Source organism: Capra hircus, chromosome 23 (genome assembly GCF_001704415.2).
Source record: "Capra hircus breed San Clemente chromosome 23, ASM170441v1, whole genome shotgun sequence".
In the NCBI taxonomy this organism is placed as follows: domain Eukaryota; kingdom Metazoa; phylum Chordata; class Mammalia; order Artiodactyla; family Bovidae; genus Capra; species Capra hircus.
In genome coordinates this window covers 23,447,133-23,471,981 of record NC_030830.1, presented here as the reverse complement: position 1 = coordinate 23,471,981, position 24,849 = coordinate 23,447,133, and the positions used below count along the sequence as shown (strand labels likewise).

The window sequence follows — 24,849 nt, the reverse complement described above, 5'->3', positions numbered from 1 at the left end:
GTTCATACAGGAACATAACAATAAATTGTTTTGGATGGTGTGAAGTCACATAGCTATAAGATCATATGATAGATAGATGAAAAGAATACAGTTAAGACTAGAGATAGTGTAATTAAGAAAAGTAGTAGCACTGAAGGAATTGTAGACAGCTAAACACTTCTGGTGTTTCATTCATGTTCTGAAAGGGAAATAAACCAACTGCTATGTATTTTGCTTGGATGGCAGAAACAATCTGGTAGGACTGATTCTTGTCATGCTTTTGCATTTCCCATAGCTTGGAATTTTTATTCAGTAAAAAGCAACAAGTATTTGTCATTCCTGGAGAAGCTTATTTTGAATAGTCATTATGTTATGTTCTGCTATGATTATTAAAAGGCATTTTTTCTCTTGTTATTGATGTAGGCATGGTTTAGATGATTTTTTAAATTAACTGGCCATTTCTTTCTTATTTTAACAGTTTACTGAACTCCTTTCTCTTCTGAAAGTTTTTCTCAAGGTCAGATTTCAAATTCTGAACTACAGAGACTGATAAGCATTTTTGCACCTGACTCGCCTTTAGCATCTCTGGATGGGTATTAAATAGCACCAAGTTTTCCTCCTTTACCTTGCTTGTGTAACATATGAAATGAACATATGACTTAAAAGTGGATGCTAGCAATAATTACTGAGGGTCATTTGCTTCAGTGTTCTCAAAATTTCTTTACAGTATTGAAAAATTGATTTTTTTGACAGGTACACCATGTAAGAAGAAATGTCCTTTCCCATTGAGGGGGAATCATTACTAATAAGCTTACTTTGTGACGGTACAAACTTTTTTATAAGGATGGAGTACTAGCGAAATAACTGCTGAAATATTTTATTGTGTATTTTGAGTAAAACAGACAACATTCCAGACATACACCTGAACTCACTTGGGAATTTGCTAGTGGAAAATCTAAGTGGAATTTTGAAAAATAATTAGACCAGTATTTGTACCTTTAATAAAGAGGTGGATAGTTTGGCACAGAACAGTTAGATGAATATTCTGGCGATGCCACTAAACACAGTGACAGCATCAGGAACAAATGTGAAAGATCTTTTCATTCAGGTTAATTATTGACTAACATTAAATTTCCTTTTGTTTATCAGGGACACCCCTACCTGTCAGAAAGTACAGACTATATAGTCTCCAATCAACAATTATAATTCTGTAACATCATCTATTACCAGAGATACTGTTTCTTGAAGTGTTCACAGAATCATAGCACATGCAGTACTGAAATTCCTGGAAGACTGAAGTGATTTCTTTTCAATTATGAGAGTTTAAGTAATTTTCCAAAATCTGCACCACTAAGTTATGGTGCAAGTAGGACAAGATTTAAGATCTTTACTTGCGATCATTTTCTCTCCACTCCCTCATCTCCTAACACACTCACATACTTTTGTCAAAACAGCTGTGTTTCCAAGTGAGAGGAATGAATGCTCCTATAGAAACAAGTGTGTGACCATCACTGACAGCACAAAGCTAGATCACAATAGGGGCCCAGTTAAAATATTTCAGATGCAACAGGGTCAAATCTTTAAAGTACTAAATTAAAACAATCCTTTTAGTGGAGAAAAATTCTACGTTTCAGAAGAGGACCTTCATATTGAATCTCTGACCAGCAACTGATGATGCTATTTGTCTCTGATGTTGATTGGTTGCCTAGACTGGGCTCACCCAATCCAGGAGCAAATGAGTTCCTTGGTTGGTATTACTTGAGAAGTGGGTGAAGGGGGTCACAGTACCCATTTGAGAGGGACTTGCCTGCTCCTCTCACTCTCTATCCTCTGCTGTTCTCCAGCATGGTGTGCCTGTATTTCTCCAGAGGCTCCCGGATGGCAGCTCTGATAGTGATGCTGATGGCGCTGAGCCCTCCCCTGGCCTGGGCCAGGAAGATCCAACGTAAGTTTATACCTTGGATGGTGACCTACCATGGGGTAGGGGGGTGGGAAGGAACAGAGTTAACTTTGTCACTACATCCAGGCCAGACCTCTTACAAACTGTGATATATTCTTATTGACCACCTATCTTTATCATATGGATCCTTAGTTCTTTCCACAGTAAAGGAGCCTGAGTGCTTGCCCACTTAATGAGAGTTGTATAAGTTGCCGCCGAATACATGAACCATTTCTTTTCAACTCTCCTCCAATAAAACCTATCCAGCCTTGCATTCAATTCTCTTAGGGTCTTAAGATTTATAAATAAGAATGTAAAAATAATTCCTTATACAGCAGTTTCCTTTATTTATAGTGTGTTGTGTGTGTTAGTCACTCAGTCATGTCTGACTCTTTGTGACCCCGTGGACTGTAGCCCACCGGGCTCTTCTTTCCATGGGATTCTCCAGGCAAGAATTCTGGAGTGGGCAGCCATTGTCGTCTCCAGGGGATCTCACAACCCGGGGATTGAACCTGGGTGTCCCATATTGCAGGCAGACTTTTTATGGTTTTAGCCACCAGTTATGCCAAAAAAGGGCTTCCCGGTGGTGCTAGGGGTAAAGAACCTGCCTGCCAGTGCAAGAGATGTAAGAGATGGGGTTTGATCCCTGGATCAGGAAGATCTTCTGGAGAAGGAATGGCAACCCACTCCAGTATTCTTGCCTGGAGAATCCAAGGATGGAAGAGCCTGGTGGGCTACAGTCCATGGGGTCGCAAAGGGACACACACGACTGAAGCAATTTAGCATGCATGCCAAAAAAGGGAAAGTTTCACCAAAATTTTTCTGTGGATTCAAAAGGAATTAGAAAGATCTCTCCTAGAAGATCCTGTGTTGTGTCCTCAATAGGACCTGTGCTATCTCTCCTTAGTATGTAAGAATATATCAAAAGGTCTTTTCCCATTAAGCCATTTCCTTTCTCCTGAGCTCCAGTGTTTATAAGGATTATGTCCCTATAGTGGAAGTCCTCTGACAAAAGCTGGGGTTGGTTTTCTCTCCATTCTGTGGAAAGCACCCTAAAGCTTTAAGCAGAGATTCTTAGTACTTGGAATGACTCTATAGATAAGGAGCACCTTATGGGATGTTCTATGACACTTAAAGAATTCACATATATTCTGAAAACCTGACATAGTTTAGTATTCATCATAAATCTATGTTGAATCTTTCTGCACAATCAGTTTCTCCTACGTCTCCCCATTCTCTGCCCTGAACCCATGAGAAGGGATTTAACTAGTGGAGGACAAATTATATAAAATTCTGTTTTTGTATGTCAATAACAATCAATTATCAGCAATTTCATGTTGTTCAAACCATAAACCCTAAGCAGGGTACAGAGTATGAAGGTTGTTTCCATCCCATAGGGTTGAAAGTCAAAAAGCAAGTCAAGGGGATTCATTGGCTTATTGAGGTCTTGGCCTCAAATTTCATAGCTTCATTTATTATGTAGTCTCTGTTCCTTAATTATTCATGTTAATAAATTTTTCCGGTTATTCCCTACTCCTTTTCCAATTATATCATCACCGTTATTGAAAATCCCCAAGTTTACACAGACCATCAGCACTATATAGTCCATTAGATGAGATGAAATTTAGTGAAAATTTCTCTCTTTCTTAAAAATCACCTTTTACTTAACTTTGAATGTTTCTTACAACTAGTGGGAGGAGAAAGAGGAAATTTGTCTGAATTTGCCATAGAAGGTAGAAGGAATTTAATGTGTCATCAGAATAAAAGTGTTGGAGCTGGAGCCCCTTCTGGATGCTTTCCAAGATTCCCACAAAAATCAGCTTCCAAAACTCAGGGTTTATTTGTTTAGACCAAAAAAATTTTTTTTTCTGAACAGCTATTATATATTGGGCTCTGTTCTAGGCCCAGAAAATTCTATTTGAATAAGGAAGAAAAGACCCCTGCTATCATGGAGACAGGAGAGAAAGACAACAACCTAATAAACTTTAACAAAGAAAAAACATTTCAGAGACAAATAAATGCTCTGAAAAAAAATATGTCAGGGTCGTGGAACAGTGAGAATTGTGTTCACCTGATTTCAGTTCAGGTGGCTAGTGAAAGTGACATTTAGCTGAAATATGAATGATGGAAAGCCAGTCATGTGAAGGATGTAAGGGAACAGGGAAAGAATGAAGTGAGGAAGATATTTGATTTTCTAAAGGGACAAAAAAAAAAAAAAAAAAGGCAAGAAAGTGGCTGAAGCATAGAAAGCAAGTTGGTATGTGGAATAAGATGAGGTTGAAGATGAAGTCAGGGGACAAATCATATTAGGTCCTGATGGCTGTGGCAAAACATTTAAATTTTCTTTAAAAAGATATGTGAATGCTACTGAGGGATTGCTTCCCAGGTGGCGCTAGTGTTAAAGAATCTGCCTGCAAATGCAGGAGATTTGAGAGATGTAAGAGACTCGGGTTTGATCCCTACGTCAGGAAGGTTCCCTGAAGGAGGAAACGACTCCAGTATTCTTGCCTGGGGAATTCCATGAACAGAGGAGCCTGGTGGGCTACAGTCCATGGGGTCACAAAGAGTCAGACATGACTTGAGAACAGCACAGCACTGAGGGATTAGGAGGAAAGTCACTTGGTGGTGCTGTTTATTGAAATAGGAAAAGTTTTGGAAGGAAATAATTTATATTTTTGGGCTCCAAAATCACTGCAGATGGTGACTGCAGCCATGAAATTAAGACGCTTACTCCTTGGAAGGAAAGTTATGACCAACCTAGATAGTGTATTCAAAAGCAGAGACATTACTTTGCCGACTAAAGTCCGTGTCGTCAAGGCTATGGTTTTTTCTGTGGTCATGTATGGATGTGAGAGTTGGACTGTGAAGAAGGCTGAGCACCGAAGAATTGATGCTTTTGAACTGTGGTGTTGGAGAAGACTCTTGAGAGTCCCTTGGACAGCAAGGAGATCCAACCAGTCCATTCTGAAGGAGATCAGCCCTGGGATTTCTTTGGAAGGAATGATGCTAAAGCTGAAGCTCCAGTACTTTGGCCACCTCATGTGAAGAGCTGACTCATTGGAGAAGACTCTGATGCTGGGAGGGATTGGGGGCAGGAGGAGAAGGGGACGACCGAGTTGAGCTGGCTGGATGGCATCACGGACTCGATGAGCGTGAGTCTGAGTGAACTCCGGGAGACGGTGATGGACAGGGAGGCCTGACATGCTGCGATTCATGGGGTTGCAAAGCATCGGACATGACTGAGCGACTGAACTGAACTGAACTGAACTGGGTGGATAGAAGGATAAGTTTTGTTTATTTTAAGTTTGAAATAATTTATTAACGTGTATGTGGAACCTTCAAGAAGTCCGTCGAAAACATCAAATTGGAATACAAAGGGAGGCCAGAGCTGAAGGTATGAGTGTCAGGGTCATTGACATATACACTATGTTAAAATATAAGAAAGTAAGGTAAGGAGAGTGTGTGTGTAGATAAGAAAAAGAGAGCAAGGGCCATGTCCAGAGGGCCAAGGGCTTATGAGTCTGTAAAAGAGCCTGCAAAGGGGTACTGTTGATGTTGAGGAAAACCAAGAGAATGTGATGCATGCAAGTGAAGAAAATAGATTTTTCAAGAAGGGAAGGAGTGGCAGTTGTGGTGAGTTTGACTAAGGAGGGTTAAGTGAGAACATGACAAAGAAATCAACACTGGGTTTGGAGGACTTGATGTTTATAGTCAACAGAACATACAAGACAGGAGCTAGATTGGACCCTCTGAAGAAAGAATGAGAGCTGAAGAAGTGAGGAACAGATTACAGATGCCACATTTGAGTAGCTTAAATCAGGGGGAAGCTGTGCCCTAGAATCAGAGAGTAAGCTGGACCTAAAGTATAAGAATAAAAGAACCTGAAGAAACGCTAGGAGAACTTGAGAACCAGAGAGGTTCAGTCACCAGCAAAAAACACTAGAATGCCCTTGTATGTATGCAGGGGTGACTGGTTATGGAAAGAGCCATTGATTTATACAACCTTATATTTATTAGTGACCTAATGTACAACAGTTATTCCCCTAGCTGATGAGATTGGAGTAACAAACAAAACAACCCAATCTCTATCAGCATGGAACATCAAAGCACTTCATAGTTGTTACGTACCAGGTCCATAAATTTCAGTATGTAATTCTTGTAACTGTCCTATCGAATCTGTAGCAATTAAAATATATCTATGGAATCTAATATTCAAAAAGTTTCAGTAATTTACCCAGTGTCACATAGTTGCTGCTAGAGCCCCGATTATATAGTGTGAAACCGAGTTTATGGAAATTCCTTTTCTTTTATGTCAGCATACTCTGTGTTAGATTCATATATACATTATTATTTTATAGAAAGCAATGTTTCTGCTCTTTTGTGCTCAAAATGGTAATTAGTGATAAAGTTAATTGAAGACAATTGCCAAATGATGGTGAAGATATCACTTGCTTTAGCAAGTAAACAAGTAGATCTTGTGAGCTTACATTCATTGGGTTTATAAAAATTAAAATGGCAATGTATTTATTGAGTACTTATGATATGAACAGCACTAGAAAGACTGCTAGAAGCAATAAATAGGAATATTCATTAATTTTGCGTTTATTTTACAAGTTTCATATGGGTTCATAGTGTATGTGCAGGCTGTCATGGGCATGTGAAGAAGAAGATAAAAAAGTATTAAATGTACTCCTTCTGAAATTTTGTTAGCAAGTTGGGCTAAGGTTGCCAAATATAACACAGGATCCAGCTAAATTTAAAGTTCAGCTAAACAACAATAATTTCTGAAACCTATATTTTTATTTACTAAATTGGCAACCTTAAATTGGCACATGAGTTGCAGTAATAGTGCTAACCATATAAGCTACCATAAAAAAATTGACTTCACACAGTTTTATTTTTTAACTTTGTCATTGACAAGAAGGTATTAGAGAATTTCTGAATATTAAGATAGACTTGATCTGATTTACAGTACACTTTCTGCCATCATTTATAAGTGAAAGTCTCTTCTCAGAGTCTGGGGAATTGCTCATTTCTTGTTAAATGTCTAAATGAGGTCACTTTCTCCCTTACTTTCTTCCTTTCCAATGGGACTTGACTACAGAAATAAGAATTCTTTGTATGACCAAAGCTGATAATTTAATGCCTACTGGTATTATTGGGAGTAGGAGACAAAGTTAGAAAATGAATTATTTGGGGCTTTGAATAGGAATAAAATGTCTATGACTGTAGTTTAAAGTGAAGTCGCTCAGTTGTGTCTGACCCTCAGCGACCCTATGGACTGCAGCCCACCAGGCTCCTCCATCGATGGGATTTTCCGGGCAAGAGTACTGGAGTGGGGTGCCATTGCCTTACTTTTATACTATAGACAAGTAGTGGGCCAGTGGCAGAGAAATCAAGAAGGAAGATGATGTGAAGGATAAATTACATGACTTTGTAATTTGTTGGTGAGGGAAACAAAGAAGGCTTTGTACTGAATAAATGTGTTTTACTGGAAAAGTATCTCTCCACTGGGGCTGGATTCTTAAAAAGTATAGATTTGATGTAGGACCAAGGCAGACTATTGGCAAAACTTGCAATGTAATTCTCAGCTGCTCCAAAATTAACAATGGTTTTTGCACCGTAGATTTTTTCAGATGGTTTATACTGATGGAGCTCATCTGGTGACGAACCACCACTCCTTACCCCTACTCCTTGACTCCTAAACATTTGGAACTATCTGGAGCCATTTTTGGTTGTTACACTGAGGGTTTCTTCTGACATTCACTGTGTAGGGGCTAAGGGGTGCTGGTAAACAGCCTACCATGTACAGAACAGACCCCACCCCAACCCTCAGAGCCATATTTGACCCCTTAACTCATCAAGTCAGATTTGCCAATTGAGATTTGTCACCAATTTTTAAAAAATCTGTTTTTCTGAGCTTTCTTAATTTGAAAATGCAGGAAAGAGAGTGTAGCACTGTACTAGGGTGATGGTTTAATTTCCTTAACGCTCCTCAGTAGTTCTCCTTACATATAGTATAAAGTCAAAATCTTAACATCACCTACAGGACTTTTAAGTAACTGGCTCAAGTACTTGATTTCTCCAGTATAGTCTTTTACTTCCTCCCTCTCACTCTCTGCACTTCAATGAAATATTTTTTGTAGTTCTTTAAAGTCCGTCACTTCTTCCAAGCTTTTGTACATGGTATTAATGACAAAATACAGACACCTGAAATGCATCTCCCTTTTACCCTAAACACACACACACCCAGTTTCCTCCCTCAGTGCACACCAACTTAGCCTTTCATGTTACATTAAACGTCACTCTTAGAGACCACTTTTTGGCACCTAATGTAATTCAGGTCATCCTATAATTGATTGTTACAGAACTCTAACACTTCTGATATTTCTCACTCCTGTATAAATTCTTTTATGGTTTAATTTTGTCTATCATTTTCACTAAAATTTAAGCTCCATGATTGGAGGGGACATGTCAGTTTTTGTTCCTTTGGATTCTGAGAGAGTAGCACAGGCCTGTGGCAAGGTCAGCCCCAACCGAACATTTGCAAAATGAGGTGAACATGTTTAAGGAACTGTTAAAAGAGCTGTTGGATGACTGGAGAGCACGCTGGTTTTCTGGTGGAGGATTTAGGAAGAGGTGGTGAAGAGGCAAATCCTCTTAAGTCAGGCTTAGAGGACTCAGGCCTAGAGGGCTCCAGCCAAGCATGAAAGCTGGACTAGGTCTGGAAAAGCTTGGATAGGAGAGATTTCCCCTGGTCTCTCACAGCTTCCATCTGTTGAGAGAAGATGAAAAAGAACCCACAGAGATGTTATGGGGTGGGAGGTGGGAGGGGGGTTCATGTTTGGGAACGCATGTAAGAATTAAAGATTTTATTTTATTTTATTTTTTTCAAGTGTTTTGCTTTTCCATATTATTTTTATTGAAATATAATTGACATACAATATTATATAACTTACAGATATATAATGTAATGATGCACAATTTTTAAATGTTATACTAAATTCATAATTATTATAATATATTGGCAATATTCCCTGAGTGTTTTGCTTGCTTACAGTAATTTTTAAAACCTGGCTCTGTTGCACAATGGGTAGTGCATTGGACTTCTAAAATAATGATTAAAAACTGGGAACAACTGAATGTTAAAAAACATTGATCTTGTTAAATAAAGTATGATTTATCCTTTTGACAGGATTCTATCAATATTAAACAATTAAACTCTTATTTTGGAGAAACACTTAAGGAAATGGAAAAATGCATGTGAGGCACAAGGGAAAGAGGCAGTTACCACAATATATATACAACATGATGATCAGTTCCACATACATTCACATAAACTCAAACTGGAAAGAAACTGGTATTGATTGTGGTTACCTCAAGATTCTCAAGAGTAGAATTATGAATGGACTTTTTTCTTTTTGACATATTTTTCTACATTTTTCAAATTAATGCACACTGAATAAATACCACTTTTAAAATCTGCAGGGGTATTAAGAGCTCATCCTATTTTTGTGGATGTGAAATATAGTTCATTCTCTAAATTTTGGTTTTAGAGACATTAAAAGCATGTCAATGTAACATAGTTTTGAGACAATATCAATGCTCCACACTTCAGTCATATTGAAGAAAATCTAAGAATAGCTGAAAACGACAAAAACAAACATTACCCACATAAATAAGGAATGGGTTTGGTTGTTGTTGTGTTTCCTAGCTGAAGAATTTTATTTTTAGCAGAACGGTGTTCACTTTCATTTCTACCTTTGAAACGCCTCCAAATCAAAGGTCAGAACAACTTCCTTTTTGCATCACTGTATTATGGCAGCTGTGTGATTTATAACTCCGATTATATTTTTGTCTCCTCCAATATGCTAAAGCGAATGAGGTCAGAGATTCTGCTTTCACTCCGTTTCCTTGTTTTGGTGGCTTGAAGTCAAATTATTCATATTACTTTAATGCAGTTTTGTTTAGCTTAATTATATACTGAAAGTCTGGTACACATAATTAATCAATGCATTGCTAGTGACTGTTGAACAACCCGTATCTGTTGGAAATTTTATTACAAAATACCGGATGTGAGGGGAAGGCTGACAGGAACAGATGAGAGAGAAAAACCATGCCATCTCTTCCTCAGACCAGCGTTATCAAAGCGGTCATGTGTGTTGAGAGAAATCAATTTCGTTTTACAGATTTGGCCTCACTTCTGGAAAACCCAAAATATATCTTCTATTGTTCTTTCTCCTACCAGGCAAAAACACCCAGAAGACCTGCCTCAAATATTTTTACTTCACTTTACACAGATAAAAAGATGCATTGTTGTGCAGATCACACAAAAATCCTAGGCACTATTGGTGTGATTATATAACCCAGCACTTTCTCAAAACCTTCATCTTCTCCCCAGTATTCAATCATTAGTCTTAATGCCTTCTCCTTCCTTTCATAGGAGAAAGTGGGGGAGAAAAATGGCACTGCAAACATTTTTTCCCAGTAAAGGTCTTTTGTTGTTTGTTTGCTTCCTTCTGTTTCATGGACTTTTAAGGAACTCTATTTTAAGAATGTGTTTAAATTTATTTTTAAATTTTAAAGTTTGTTTCATCATACATTGCCATGAGGAGGTGATAGACATTAGCATCTAGTGCTTTTTTTAAATTAGCTTTTATTGGAGTATAGTTGCTTTACAATGTTGTATTAGATTCTCTTGTACAGCAAAATGAATCCACCGTACATTGACATACATTCCCTCCCTTTTATTTTATTTTTTTATTTTTATTTATTTTTTAAAAATTATAATTCTTACATGCGTTCCCAAACATGAACCCCCCTCCCACCTCCCTCCCCACAACATCTCTCTGGGTTATCCCCATGCACCAAAATTTAAAAAAAAAAAAAAAAAAAGAAAATAAAAATTAGTTTTCTCGTTAAAAAAAAAAAAAAAAAAAAAAGAACCCAAGGCGTGCTGGTAGTTGGGGTGCCGGTGGAGCCAGCGAGGGGCAATAGGGCTGGTCCTAGCGGCCCCAACTGAGCCTGGGCGTCCCGCATTGGTGCGTGTCGGCCCTGCCCTCCATCCCTCGTTAGCCTCCCCCCAGGAGTCCGCTCCTGTGACCAGATCTATCCTCTCTGCAGCACATTTCCTGGAGTATACTAAGAAAGAGTGTCATTTCTCCAACGGGACGGAGCGGGTGCGGTTCCTGGACAGATACTTCCATAATGGAGAAGAGTTCGTGCGCTTCGACAGCGACTGGGGCGAGTACCGGGCGGTGGCCGAGCTGGGGCGGCCGGACGCCAAGTACTGGAACAGCCAGAAGGAGATTCTGGAGCGGAAGCGGGCCGCCGTGGACACGTACTGCAGACACAACTACGGGGTCGGTGAGAGTTTCACTGTGCAGCGGCGAGGTGAGCGCGGGGGTGGGCGGCCAGTGTGGAGCAGTGTGTGCGTGTGTGTGTGTGTGTGTGTGTGTGTAAGAGAGACAGAGTGGGAAAGAGAGAGAGACAGAGAGAGAGACAGACAGACAGAAACAGAGATACTTCACTCAATCCGGGGTGAGTGTGTACAACTGTGAGTGGGTACAAGTTAGGAGGGTTCCTGCGAGAGTGTGTTGTCAGCAGACACTGTGATTTTGTCAATGTGTGATTGTGAGGCGGGAGAGACAGAGACAGGTCCGGAGACAGAGGCAGACTGGTCCAGGGTAAGTATTAATATGTAGGATGTGAGCAAGTAGAAGCTGGGGTTCCTGTGAGAGTCTGTTGTGGGAGAGACAGTGTGTGAATTTGTCAGTGACTGTTGAGGGGAGTGTGTGTGTGTGAAGTGGGACGAAGAGAAGAGTGTGTGCCGGGAACAGTGCCCTGGGGTCTGAGTGGACCTGGAGGGAGGGAAGGTGTTGGGAAGGGATACAGGAGGGAGGGTAAGAATGTGTCCATGTCTTCCAGGTTGTCCATTTTATTGGTGTATAGTTGCTTATAGTAATCTCTTAGGATCCTTTGCATTTTGCCGTGTCTGTTGTAACTTCTTTCTTGTTTTCTAATTTTATTGATTTGGCTCCTCTCCCCCCCCCCCCTTTTTTTTTCTTGATTGAGTCTGGCCAAAAGTTTATTAATTTTATTTATCTTCTCAAGAATCAGCTTTCAATTTCATTGATCTTTGCTATTGTTTTCTTCATCTCTATTTCATTTACTTCTGTTCTGGTCGTTATGATTTCTTTCCTTCCACTAACTTTGCATTTTGTTTGTTCTTCTTTCTCTAAAGTTGTAAGGTTGGGTTGTTTATTTGGGATCTTTCTTGTTTCTGAGTTAAGATTGTACTGCTATAAACTTCCCTTTTAGAACCGCTCTTGCTGTGTCCCACAGGCTGTGGATTGTTGCATTTGCCCTGTCGTTTGTTTCTATTTTTTATTTCTTTTTTAATTTCTTCATTAATCCATTGATTATTCAGTAACATACTGTTTAGCCTCCATGTGTTTGTGTTTTTTAGTTTTTTTCCCTGTAATTGATTTCTAATCTCACAGTACTGTGGTTGGAAAAGATGCTTTAGATTAATCTTTAATCTTTCATCTAATGATATTGTAAAAATGTCTTTTCCTCAGATTTCATTTTTTTATTGAACCTGTTAGCTTTAGGGATTGTATCAGGCACTAAGCATACATATTAATGAGTCTCCCATCCTCTCTTGAAGTCAAATATGAGCTTAAAAAGAAAGAAAAATATAAAATAATAATAGTTCCAATAGTGAATATGCTTGTTTTGCAAAGGAAATGGGTTGATCAGTGGTATGTAAGAATTTATATACATTTAAAAAAAATTAATGGCTTTTCCTCTCCTTCAGGACTCACTGTTTTCTTGAGATTTAACTCACAGAGTACAATCACATGCATCTTTCGTAGGATAGAACCATTTCTGAGATATTCTAAGATATGAGTGACTTGAGAGAGCTTTCCCAGGATTTCATCCTTTCTCTCCACACCTATCCTACTGCTTTCCCCCAATTTATCCACATGGCTTTGAATTAAACAAGGATAATAATAGCTAACATATATTGTAGGGTAAATTCCTATTATTGTGTTTCATACTTTAGGTATATTAATCCTCAAATAATGAATGCTAACCGATAAGTTAGTACTATTATCCTCCTTTAGATGATAAAGTCAAGGCACAAAGGAATGTAAAAATTCTTCCAGGGTCAATCAGTAAAAAGTAGAACCTGGATTTGAACCCAGGCAGTCTGGCTTCAGAAATTATGCTTTTAATTAATATGCCATATGCCTTGCAAAAATGTGTAAACACTTCGACAATGAATAACTATTTCACTGCATGAGAAAACATACATTTTCTCAACATCTTTCAAACTAATGGTCCAGTGTGTAAATGTTAAAGATAAAGCTCATGGCACTAATTCCTCTTGTGCCACTGGGCCAGCTGTGAGGGAGGCCTACCCAAGGCTGCAGTCTGGAACTTGAGAGTGAGGGCTGAAAGGCAGCTAACCAAGGAAACTTACTCTGTTGTCTTCACTGATTTCCTCCACCTTTTCCCTCCTAGTGGAGCCTATAGTGACTGTGTATCCTGCAAAGACCCAGCCCCTGCAGCACCACAACCTCCTGGTCTGCTCTGTGAATGGATTCTACCCAGGCCACATTGAAGTCAGGTGGTTCCGGAACAGCCATGAAGAGGAGGCTGGGGTGATCTCCACAGGCCTGATCCAGAATGGAGACTGGACCTTCCAGACCATGGTGATGCTTGAAACAGTTCCTCAGAGTGGAGAGGTCTACACCTGCCAAGTGGAGCACCCCAGCCGGACGAGCCCTATCACAGTAGAATGGAGTGAGCTTTCTGATCTCACAAATCCCTCACCCACCGTGGAGGGGGCTTGCTTTCCCCTGAGTGTCCCCTGAGTGTCTCCTCTCCCTACACCATGTGTTCATTTGCTCCTTGTTCTCCTGTCCTTCAGCCGAGGTTATTGGGGTAGCCCTGAGATAGTCTATGATAGAAATCCTCTGATAGTTTACAGATATCCTGGGATAGTTTCTCCAAATACCTACACCCCCTGGGGAGGCACTTCTGCTGGACAAGAAGAAAAGAGGTGTCCCTGTTCTGAGCTTCCCGTGATATCACAAGTTACGGATACTACATGGCCCTGGGCACCAGTCCCCTGCCTCAGATTGGGCTTCTGACACTGTTGCTCTGAGTTCTTCACTGTGATCCGAAAAGATGCACCCTTTACAATGTAAGGATGTGCTTGGGATGGGTGGAGTCCAACTCAGCTATGCTTTTTATTACATCTGTCACCCTAGACAAGCTGCTGCTGCTGCTGCTGCTAAGTCGCGTCAGTCGTGTTTGACTCTGTGCGACCCCATAGACAGAAGCCCCCCAGGCTCCTCTGTCTCTGGGATTCTCCAGGCAAGAACACTGGAGTGGGTTGCCATTTCCTTCTCCAATGCATGAAAGTGAACAGTGAAAGTGAAGTCCCTCAGTCGTGTCTGACTCTTAGTGGCCCCATGGACTGTAGCCTACCAGGCTCCTCCATCCATGCAATTTCCCAGGCAAGAGTACTGGAGTGGGGTGCCATTGCCTTCTCCGCTAGACAAGCTACTTAACCTCATTGAGTCCTTGGCTCCTCATCCATTAGATGTTGAAGACATGTGACCTAATAGCATGAGTGTGATATTTAAAAAAGTTCACCGTCTGAATCTTGTAGCTACTCAATGTGATTTTTAATGTCTTTTCCAGAAATGTCCAATTATTCTAATTCTTCCAGGGTAGCCTTCTTTCCTCATTCTCATAGTTCACAATTTCAGAGTCTCAATTAGAGAAGACAATTTGGGATAAAAATGACTAAAACTGGCTTCTTTTCCCAGGGGCACGGTCTGACTCAGCTCAGAGCAAGATGATGAGTGGAGTCGGGGGCTTCGTGCTGGGTCTGCTCTTCCTTGCGGTGGGGCTCTTCATCTACTTCAGGAATCAGAAAGGTAAGGAGCTTTTGGGCAGCTGAGCCTCCCCACTGACTTTTGGAGGAAGACATGTGGTTTTGCTCAAGTTAGTTCTCTGTATATCAATGGCCTTGTCTAAAGCTTATTTCCCTAACTGACTTTAATATCCTGGAGATTCAGAAATGTGTAGTCTATGGTTACTTATGGGTGAAACATAAGAGATTGTGGCTTGTAGAGATAAGGAAAGGTTAACATACATGGGGATTTGGGATGGAGATCCTGGGACAAATGCAGGAAGAGACAATAAAGCTGACTTAATTGCATTGGATTGGTATGAGAGAAACTTCATTGGTCACATGCTGTCAGTGTTTGCCCTCATATAAACCCTGAAATCAGATGATATGGGTTATGGTATTAGGAAGATCTCGGGTGGGGCCCCGGGGCTTGGGACATTGTGTTTTGGGGATGGATCAACCTCTATATCTTTTAAGTGTATATCTTCTTTTGTCTCTCCTAGGACGCCCTACCCTTCAGCCAACAGGTATGCTCTTTATCTTTTAGAATCATGTTTAGTCTCCCTGGAACAGATGATAGAGGCAGAAATAATGAAAGACTTTGGACCTGACTTCTCATCAGGCAGTTTACACTAAAGCTTCTTCTTTCAACTAAATAAAAGGCTTGTGCTCTAAAGAAGCTTTGGCTCAGGAAACTGAAGAATATTTTCCCCTTCCAACTGTAATGCTTTAATATTAACATTAACATTCCCCTGTAGAGTTATGTCTGGAAGCAACCCTCTCTTCTGTCTCTTGCAGGGCTCCTGAGCTGAAGTGAAGATGGTCACACTCAAGGAAGAACCTTCTGTCCCAGCTTCTTCACAGCATGGAAAGGTTTCCTGCTTAGCGCTGACTCTTCCACAATGAAGTACTTTCTCAGGATCTCATTTGCTCCTGGCTCAGTGACCCTGTAGAAACTGTCCTCGATGGCTTTCTCAGTCACCCCCACCCCCCTGCCCTCAGCCTTTGACCTGGAAGTTCTCAGTATTGATACCAGTACCTTATGTTCTTTCTTCCTTCGTTCCCTTTGTTTGCAACTTCTGTTTGCTGTGCATCTGAGCTCATCTGTTCATTTTACTTTATAACGTGTTCCCTCAAATAAATACGGAGTGAAAATCATCTGCTTCATACATCTTCAAAAAGAGAAGTCAAAGAAAAGATAAAGGGAAAATTACATCACACAGCAATAACGTTTTTATTTATATTCCTGAATTTTGGTCACCTGTGGATCTAGAAAGTTTCCTTTCTTCCTTTATTTTTCTCTTGGGTTTTCTGCATTCTGTTATTAGACATGTTTTCCTGAGCTAGCCCTTAATGAACCCATTTTCCTGAGAAAGCCCTTAAAGAACCCATTTAATGATGGTCCTCTACATCTCTGCATTTTCAAAGACAAGTCCTTTACACTATTGGATACAGAATTGGGACGACGAATGTAAGAAATGCAGGTAACTTGTAAGGATGTGCTGCCCTCAACATTTTTGTAATCATGCTCTTTTTGTCTCTTTTTCACTGATTTTTTAAAAAGAAAGTATATAAACTAGGGTACTTGAACTATGTTTTTTTTTTTTGGTTATACTGATAGTGAGCTATAATACTTCAATATTTTTCTGTCTCTCCAATAAACATAATTGATGTGCTAGTTCTTTGGCTGGGATGCATTCTTCACCATAAATAGTTCTCAGAAGTCTATCAGGAAAAAGCCACAAGTCGATAACGTGCATTTCTGAGGCCCTCCAATTTCTGTTACAAACTTACTGTCTGTCACAGGGAAATCCCATATGGGTCTTAGCAGAAATCAGAGACCATGCTGGGAAGCAAAAGGGGTTATATGAATACAGTGTTGTACACCCAACAGTGGAATACTCTGTGTTTTTAGAAAAAAATGAGACTGTCTTGCTATGGAGTAATCTCCAAAATTCACTTTCAGTATATACAGAAGTGTGTGTACCACACACAGCATTTTGTTTAATAAGGTAGAAGAGGATAATAGGAACATGTGCCATGTACCATGCAAACCCATTCATTCAGTCTATCTATATATCATCTACTTACATTCATAAGTAGAGACAAAGGAAGGCTTTTTTTAATGTTGCCTTTAAAGCAGAATGAGGGGATTAGTTGAAGGGGACAAAGATGAAAGCTGGACTTTTCCAAATAAATCTTATTTAATATTTTAAGGAGGTATTTTTGAATATTTTGTGTAATAAAAATTTAAATAATATGTAAGAGGTGATATCAAAAACTAAAAACAAGCTGTAATGATTGAAACAGACTTGTCAAAAATATATGATGAGAAACAAGCTAGAAAAGTAATTTTCTAATTTTCTTTTTTAGCATTTTTTAACTCTTGCATAGAACATTGTGGAACTATAATTGTAAATCAGCATTTATTTATAAATTCCATAGACTTCAGTTGTATAAAGGAATTGGATATGTTCTGAGAAAGGTAACTACATTTGATAAGCAGATAGTGGGTTTTGCTTTTGTATTCCTTCTGAAGAGTCAGCTTTAAATGTAAGTCAAATCTAAAGAGTAGATAGTAGATTTAGAAGTAATGAATCTGAAACTCATTTCAGAGTAACGGTAATTTGAACACAATTTCTCCATAGTCAGAAGCAACTATTATTTTGTTTTCAACCATAGTCAACATTTATTTTATGCATATGTTGATTATGTGTGAAACAGGTTATCGTCTTATAGGAATTTCATAAGCTGATAGTCATATCTGTATTATGTATACATTTGGTGTAAATTTTATTTGATGCTAGGGTTGCAGCTTTTCTCTCGCTTTGTTCTTCAAGATGAAGAAATGACTTGTCTCATTTTGTTTGAGATCAGTGTTCTGAAAAATAATGTAGAAAAGTGAATGATGTGGATATCTGAATTAAGATGCTTTCTGTTAGAAAACCCGTTTTAACTGGCTTTACTTTTCATTATTATCTCACATAACACATAGACCTAAGGTAGTAAATCTGTAGAGTTGTTTATCAGGCTGGTGGCATCACCAATTATCTGAAATGCAGGAAAAGACAACTGTTTCTTCTCCTGTGCTTTCATAGAAGGAAGGTGTAACTACAGTTAGAGTAGCTAAAAGACTGCAAAGTGCTGAAAGATGATTGTCTTCACTGAGGACAACAATTGGACTATGCAGGGTTTATAAAGCTATTGAAGCAAAGATGAAAATAATGGCTATTAGAAGATAATATCAAGAGGCAGAAATATGCATTTTAGCCAGGGCCTCTATGAACCAAATCATTTTGTACCAAATAAATCAAAGAATTTACCTAAAGACATCAATTTCATCAAGTAGCTTATTAGTTCTTTACTTGTATTTGTATTTCTTTAATAACAGAGGTATTAAATCAGGTATAATAGGAGATATTTGTATAACAGGAGATATTTGTGATGGCACAGACTCCTCTTTGTTCAGCCAACAAGTAATCTTAAGCAATTCTATTATCTAAACCTCAGAATAATTCTTACGCCTATAGGCATATTTTGGGGTAGCATACTTTGCTCCCCTTCAAGGCCAGGCTGCCTTGCTTTCTGCTTTGTGATTTTATTTTACTTATCTCAGATTTTTATCAGCAAGCTATAAAAATTTTGAGAAAAATAATGGAATTACATTTTTTGCAACTTTATTATTACTAAGCAATGTACCAAATTACTTTGCTTGAATTTTTCTTTTAATTCTCATTACAATTCATCAGTGTTTTCATAAGAGGAATCAGGCTAATTTAAGTAGACACCAGTGAATATATAGTTAGCAAATGACAGAGTCAAGGTGAAGCCCAAGTTTAATTCATTTCAACAGTACTAATTTGCCAGTCTACCATACTATCAGGGATAATTTTGTTGAGTCACTTAGTTGTGTCCCACTCTTTGTGACCCCATGGACTGCAGCATGCTGGGCTTCCCTGTCCTTCACTATCTCCTGGCGTTTGCTCAGACTCATGTCCATTGAGTCGATGATGCCATCCAACCGTCTCATCCTCTGTCGCTCCATACTCCTCCTGCCCTCAGTCTTTCTCAGCATCAGGGTCTTTTCCAATGAGTTGATTCTTCATATCAGGTGGCCAAAGTTTTGGAGCTTCAGCTTCAGCATCAATCCTTCCAATGAATATCCAGGACTTATTTCCTTTAGGATTGACTGGTTTGATCTTCTTGCTGTCCAAGGGGCTCTCAAGAGTCTTCTCCAGCACCACAATTTGAAAGCATCAATTATTTGGCACTCAGTTTTCTTTATGGTCCAACTTTCACATCCATACATGACTACTGGAAAAACTATAGCTTTCGCTAGATGAACCTTTATCAGCAAAATAATGTCTCTGCTTTTTAATATGCTATCTAGGTTTGTCATAGCTTTTCTTCCAAGGAGCAAGCATCTTTTAATTTTGTGGCTGCAGTTACCATCTGCAGTGATTTTGGAGCCCAAGAAAATGAAGTCTGTCCCTGTTTTCATTTCTCCCCCATCTATTTGCCATAAAGTATTGGGACCAGATGCCACAATCTTAGTTTTTTGAGTGTTAAGTTTTAAGCCAACTTTTTTCACTCTCTTCTTTCACCCTGATCAAGAGGCTCTTTAGTTCCTCTTTGCCCTCTGCCATTAGGGTGGTATCATTTGTATATATGAGGTATATCTGAGGTTGCTGATATTTCTACTGGCAACCTTGGTTCCAGGTTTTGATTCATCTAGCCAGTACATCACATGATGTACTCTGCATATAAATTAAATAAGCAGGGTGACTTAATCCCTTTGATTTGGGGTAGGTTCTGTTGATCATTTTGGAAATAGATTAATCAAGTCATAATTTCAAAGATAAATGAGAAATAGCTCATTGTGACTCAAACATTCTTTGCCCCCACTTTAAGCTGTATCTCCCCCATCTTTTACTCAGGTTTTTCACTCAGGAACAGATCTTCAAAAACAAGATGGCTCTAAGAATAAGGCAGGCTAGTCTCTTGGTAATGAAACAGGTATCCCAGTATATATGAATGAAATGGGTAATGTCAATCCTCAGTGTCCTATCTCAATCCTCATTAAGTCTGGAGTGGGTGAAGTTGATGTATAAATTCTGTTTTATGTAAATAAATACTCCTCTATTCTGCTTCCCACTCCATTGCCATTTCCTCCCCACCATCTATTCCACCCCTTATCAAAGGCCAAACCCTAGGCTTTCAGATTCACTTCACTGAAGGTGCAAATATTTCATTGACCTGGAGAATCAAGAACCAAAACCAAATTCTGAACCTAGAGCTAAGTAGAGATCTCCCAACAAACAAACACTGCTCTAGGTTTTTCCAGATGAGAACTGGACCACAGCAACTGGACTGTTTGCAGATCCTCTCAATGAGACTGAGCTCTGATAAACTGGGACTTTATTTGGAAAGTTAGCTGCCTGAGAAGATGGCAGGCTAGTGCCTGAAAACAACCATCTTGTCAGGGCCTGAATGTTGGTTTTTTTCAGAGATGATGGAGATGAGGAAACAAAGTAAAAAGACCATTTAATTTTTGCAAATACTCCCAGAATGGCAAGCCTCCAGCAGGAAATATGTTAGCTTCACTTTTTTATAGCCCTTCACAGTGGGCAGGGTCAAGCTATCTCCCTGTTAGCCAAATAAAACACCTTAGACCAAGGGTCAAGCGGAAGGGGCTGGGCAGGGCTCCCTGAGGCAGGTTGTTATGTATGCCTATAATAAGAAAAACAAAGTAAGAATTAAAGTCACAGATGCAGATCCAGTATGGATACAAATTAACCCTTACAGTTACAGAGTTACTATGGAGTTTAAATTGAATATATTGTGCTCTCACCTTTAGATTCCTTCCTCTTCTCCCTTCGTCCTTCGATTTTGGAAAAGTCTCTCAACAGTCTCACCTATAACAAATACAATCTTTCCAAATGAACTGCTATTCCCTACACACTCCACGATTTCAAATTATAATACAAAGCTATATATTGGCAGAGAAATAGACACAAACACATATGAAAGAGAAGAGAGAGCCCGGAGATAAACCCATACTTATACAGACAATTAATTTACAACATAGGAGCAAAAAATATAAAACAGAGAAAGAATTTCTCCAATAAAAGATGTTGGGAAACAAGATGGCCACATGCAAAATAATGAAACTAAACCACCTTCTCACACCTTATACAAAAACAACTCAAAATCAATTAGAGACTCCTACATTCATAGAAAGTGAACCCATAAAACTCCTGGAAGCAAACATAGACAGTATGCTCTTTGACATGAATCTTAGTAATATCTTTCTGTGTATGTCTTCTTGGGAAAGGAAATCAAAAGCAAAAATAAATGAATAGAACTGCATCAAATTAAAAAGCTTCTGCACATCAAAGGCCAACATCAACAACAACAAAAAAAACAACCTACTAAATGGGGGGAAGTGTTTGCAAATCATATATCAGCATAAAATATCCAAAACAGATAAATAACTCACATAACTCAACAATAACAAAAACTCAAATTTAAAAAGATACATGCACTCTAATGTTCACACCAGCATTATTTACAGTATCCAAGATAAGAAAGCAACTTAAGTGTCCAACAACAGATAAATAGTTAAAGAAGGTGTTTTACATGTATGTATATGAGATCTCTTCAAGAAAATTAGAGATACCAAGGGAACATTTCATGCAAAGATGGGCTCGATAAAGGACAGAAATGGTCTGGACCTAACAGAAGCAGAAGATATTAAGAAGAGATGGCAAGAATACACAGAAGAACTGTACAAAAAAGATGTTCACGACCCGGATAATCACGATGGTGTGATCACTCATCTAGAGCCAGACATCCTGGAATGTGAAGTCAAGTGGGCCTTAGAAAGCATCCCTACGAACAAAGCTAGTGGAGGTGATGGAATTCCAGTGGAGCTATTTCAAATCCTGAAAGATGATGCTGTGAAAGTGCTGCACTCAATATGCCAACAAATTTGGAAAACCCAGCAGTGGCCACAGGACTGGAAAAGGTCAGTTTTCATTCCAGTCCCAAAGAAAGGCAATGCCAAAGAATGCTCAAACTACCGCACAATTGCACTCATCTCACATGCTAGTAAAGTAATGCTCAAAATTCTCCAAGCCAGGCTTCAGCAATAAGTGAACCGTGAACTCCCTGATGTTCAAGCTGGTTTTAGAAAAGTCAGAGGAACCAGAGATCAAATTGCCAACATCTGCTGGATCATGGAAAAAGCAACAGAGTTCCAGAAAAACATCTATTTCTGCTTTATTGACTATGCCAAAGCCTTTGACTGTGTGGATCACAAGAAACTGTGAAAAATTCTGAGAGAGATGGGAATACCAGACCACCTGACCTGCCTCTTGAGAAATCTGTATGCAGGTCAGGAAGCAACAGTTACAACTGGACATGGAACAACAGACTGGTTCCGAATAGGAAAAGGAGTATGTCAAGGTTGTATATTGTCACCCTGCTTATTTAACTTCTATGCAGAGTACATCATGAGAAACCCTGGGCTGCATGAAGCACAAGATGAAATCAAGATTGTTGGGATAACCTCAGAAATGCAGATGACACCACCCTTATGGCGGAAAGTGACGAGGAACTAAAAAGCCTCTTGATGAAAGTGAAAGAGGAGAGTGAAAAAGTTGGCTTAAAGCTCAACATTTAGAAAACGAAGATCATGGCATCCGGTCCCATCACTTCATGGGAAATAGATGGGAAAACAGTGGAAACAGTGTCAGACTTTATTTTGGGGGGCTCCAAAATCACTTCAGATGGTGACTGCAGCCATGAAATTAAAAGACACTTACTCCTTGGAAGAAAAGTTATGACCAACCTAGATAGCATATTCAAAAGCACAGTCATTACTTTGCCGACTAAGGTCCATCTAGTCAAGGCTATGGTTTTTCCAGTAGTCATGTATGGATGTGAGAGTTGGACTGTGAAGAAGGCTGAGCGCCGAAGAATTGATGCTTTTGAACTGTGGTTTTGGAGAAGACTCTTGAGAGTCCCTTGGACTGCAAAGAGATCCAACCAGTCTATTCTGAAGGAGATCAGCCCTGGGATTTCTTTGGAAGGAAGGATGCTAAAGCTGAAACTCCAGTACTTTGGCCACCTCATGCGAAGGGTTGATACATTGGAAAAGACTCTGATGCTGGGAGGGATTGGGGGCAGGAGGAGAAGGGGACGACAGAGGACGAGATGGCTGGATGGCATCACTGTCTTGATGGACGCCAGTCTGAGTGACCTCTGGGAGTTGGTGATGGACAGGGAGGCCTGGCGTGCTGCGATTCATGGGGTCACAAAGAGTCGGACACAACTGAGTGACTGAACTGAACTGATACATATATAATATATACACAATGGAATATTAGTCATAAAAAGGAATGAAATCCTGCCGTTTGCAACAATATGTATGGTCCTAGAGAATATTATGTTTAGTGACATAAGTCAGAAAGAGGAAGACAAATACTGTATACTGTTATTTATATAGAGATTATAAAAAACAAAAATTGAATTAATATAACAAAACAGAAACAGATTTTCAGTGTAGAAAACTGCTAGTGATTACCAATAAAGAGAGAGAAGAGGGGAAGGACAAGATAGACTAAGACTAAGACTAAGAGGTACAAACTACTATGTATAAAATAAATAAGCTAGAAGGATATATTGTAGAGCACAGGGAAATATAGCCATTACTTTATAACTTTGAACAGAGTATAATATACAAAAATATTAAACAACTATGTACACCAGAAACTAATATAATATTGTAAATCAACTATACTTGTTATAAAAATAAATTAAATAATAGAACATTAACTTATTTCATTTTTATAATATATGTGGCTAAATTACTTAATCCGCTATGGTTCCTTATCCTTTTAACTTTGGAGTTCTGTCATCTGCATTTTCGTCCTAAACAACATTTCTTGTCTTTTTTGCTGTGTTAAGTTTTTAGGACTTTCTTTTCTACTGAATATCTCTCTTTTCAACCTACAACAAGATTTAATTTACTTTACCTAGTGCAATAAAAAGCTATGCAATTTATTGCATTTAATTTTATCACTGTTAATTTTTAAAGTTAAAAATATAACACTATACACATGTTATTCACTTCAAGGAAAAATACTCCTACATATATAAAACAGATTAGAAGCATGTTGCTTGTGATGTCCTTTTCCCACTGACTTCTGAATATTTAAAAAATAAAAAATGTTTATATACTATATTAATTAGGAATTTAATTCACATATTAATAAAGTAATCTTATGAATGATACCAATAATAGTTACTTCTAAAAATTATATATTTCATTAAATGATTTTGCTTTCAATTAAATTTTGCAATAACACATGTTACAAACTGGACCAAGGCTTGTCTAACACAATGAAACTATGATCCATGCCATCTAGGGCCATCAAAGATGGACGGGTCATGGTGGAGAGTTCTGACAATATGTGGTTCACTAGAGAAGGGAATGGCAAACCACTTCAGTATCCTTGCCTTGAGAACCCCATGAACAGTATGAAAAGGCAAAAATATAGGACACTGAAAGATGAACTCCCCAGGTCAATACATGCCTCAAATGCTATTGGAGATCAGTGGAGAAATAACTCCAGAAAGAATGAAGAGACAGAGCCAAAGCAAAAACAACACCCAGCTGTGGACGTGACCAGTGATGGAAGTAAAGTCTCATGCTGTAAAGAGCAATATTTCATAGAAACCTGGAATGTTAGGTACACGAATCAAGGCAAATTGGAAGTGGTCAAACAGGAGATGGCAAGAGTAGATATCGACATTTTAGGAATCAGAACTAAAATGGACTGGAATGGGTGAATTTAACTCAGATGAACATTATATCTACTACTGTGGGCAAGAATCCCTTAGAAGAAATGGAGTAGGCATCATAGTCAACAAAAGAGTCCACACAATACTTGGATGCAGTCTCAAAAACGACAGAATGATTTCTGTTTGTTTCCAG

At 38.9% G+C, this 24,849-nt stretch overlaps 1 long non-coding RNA gene across 1 annotated transcript; it reads left to right on the top strand.

Moving 5' to 3' along the window:
* Nucleotides 1,739-16,527, top strand: LOC106503915. Its single transcript, XR_001917125.1, has 6 exons — nt 1,739-1,924; nt 11,042-11,311; nt 13,448-13,729; nt 14,764-14,874; nt 15,353-15,376; nt 15,648-16,527. It is a non-coding gene; the product is annotated as an HLA class II histocompatibility antigen, DRB1-4 beta chain (long non-coding RNA).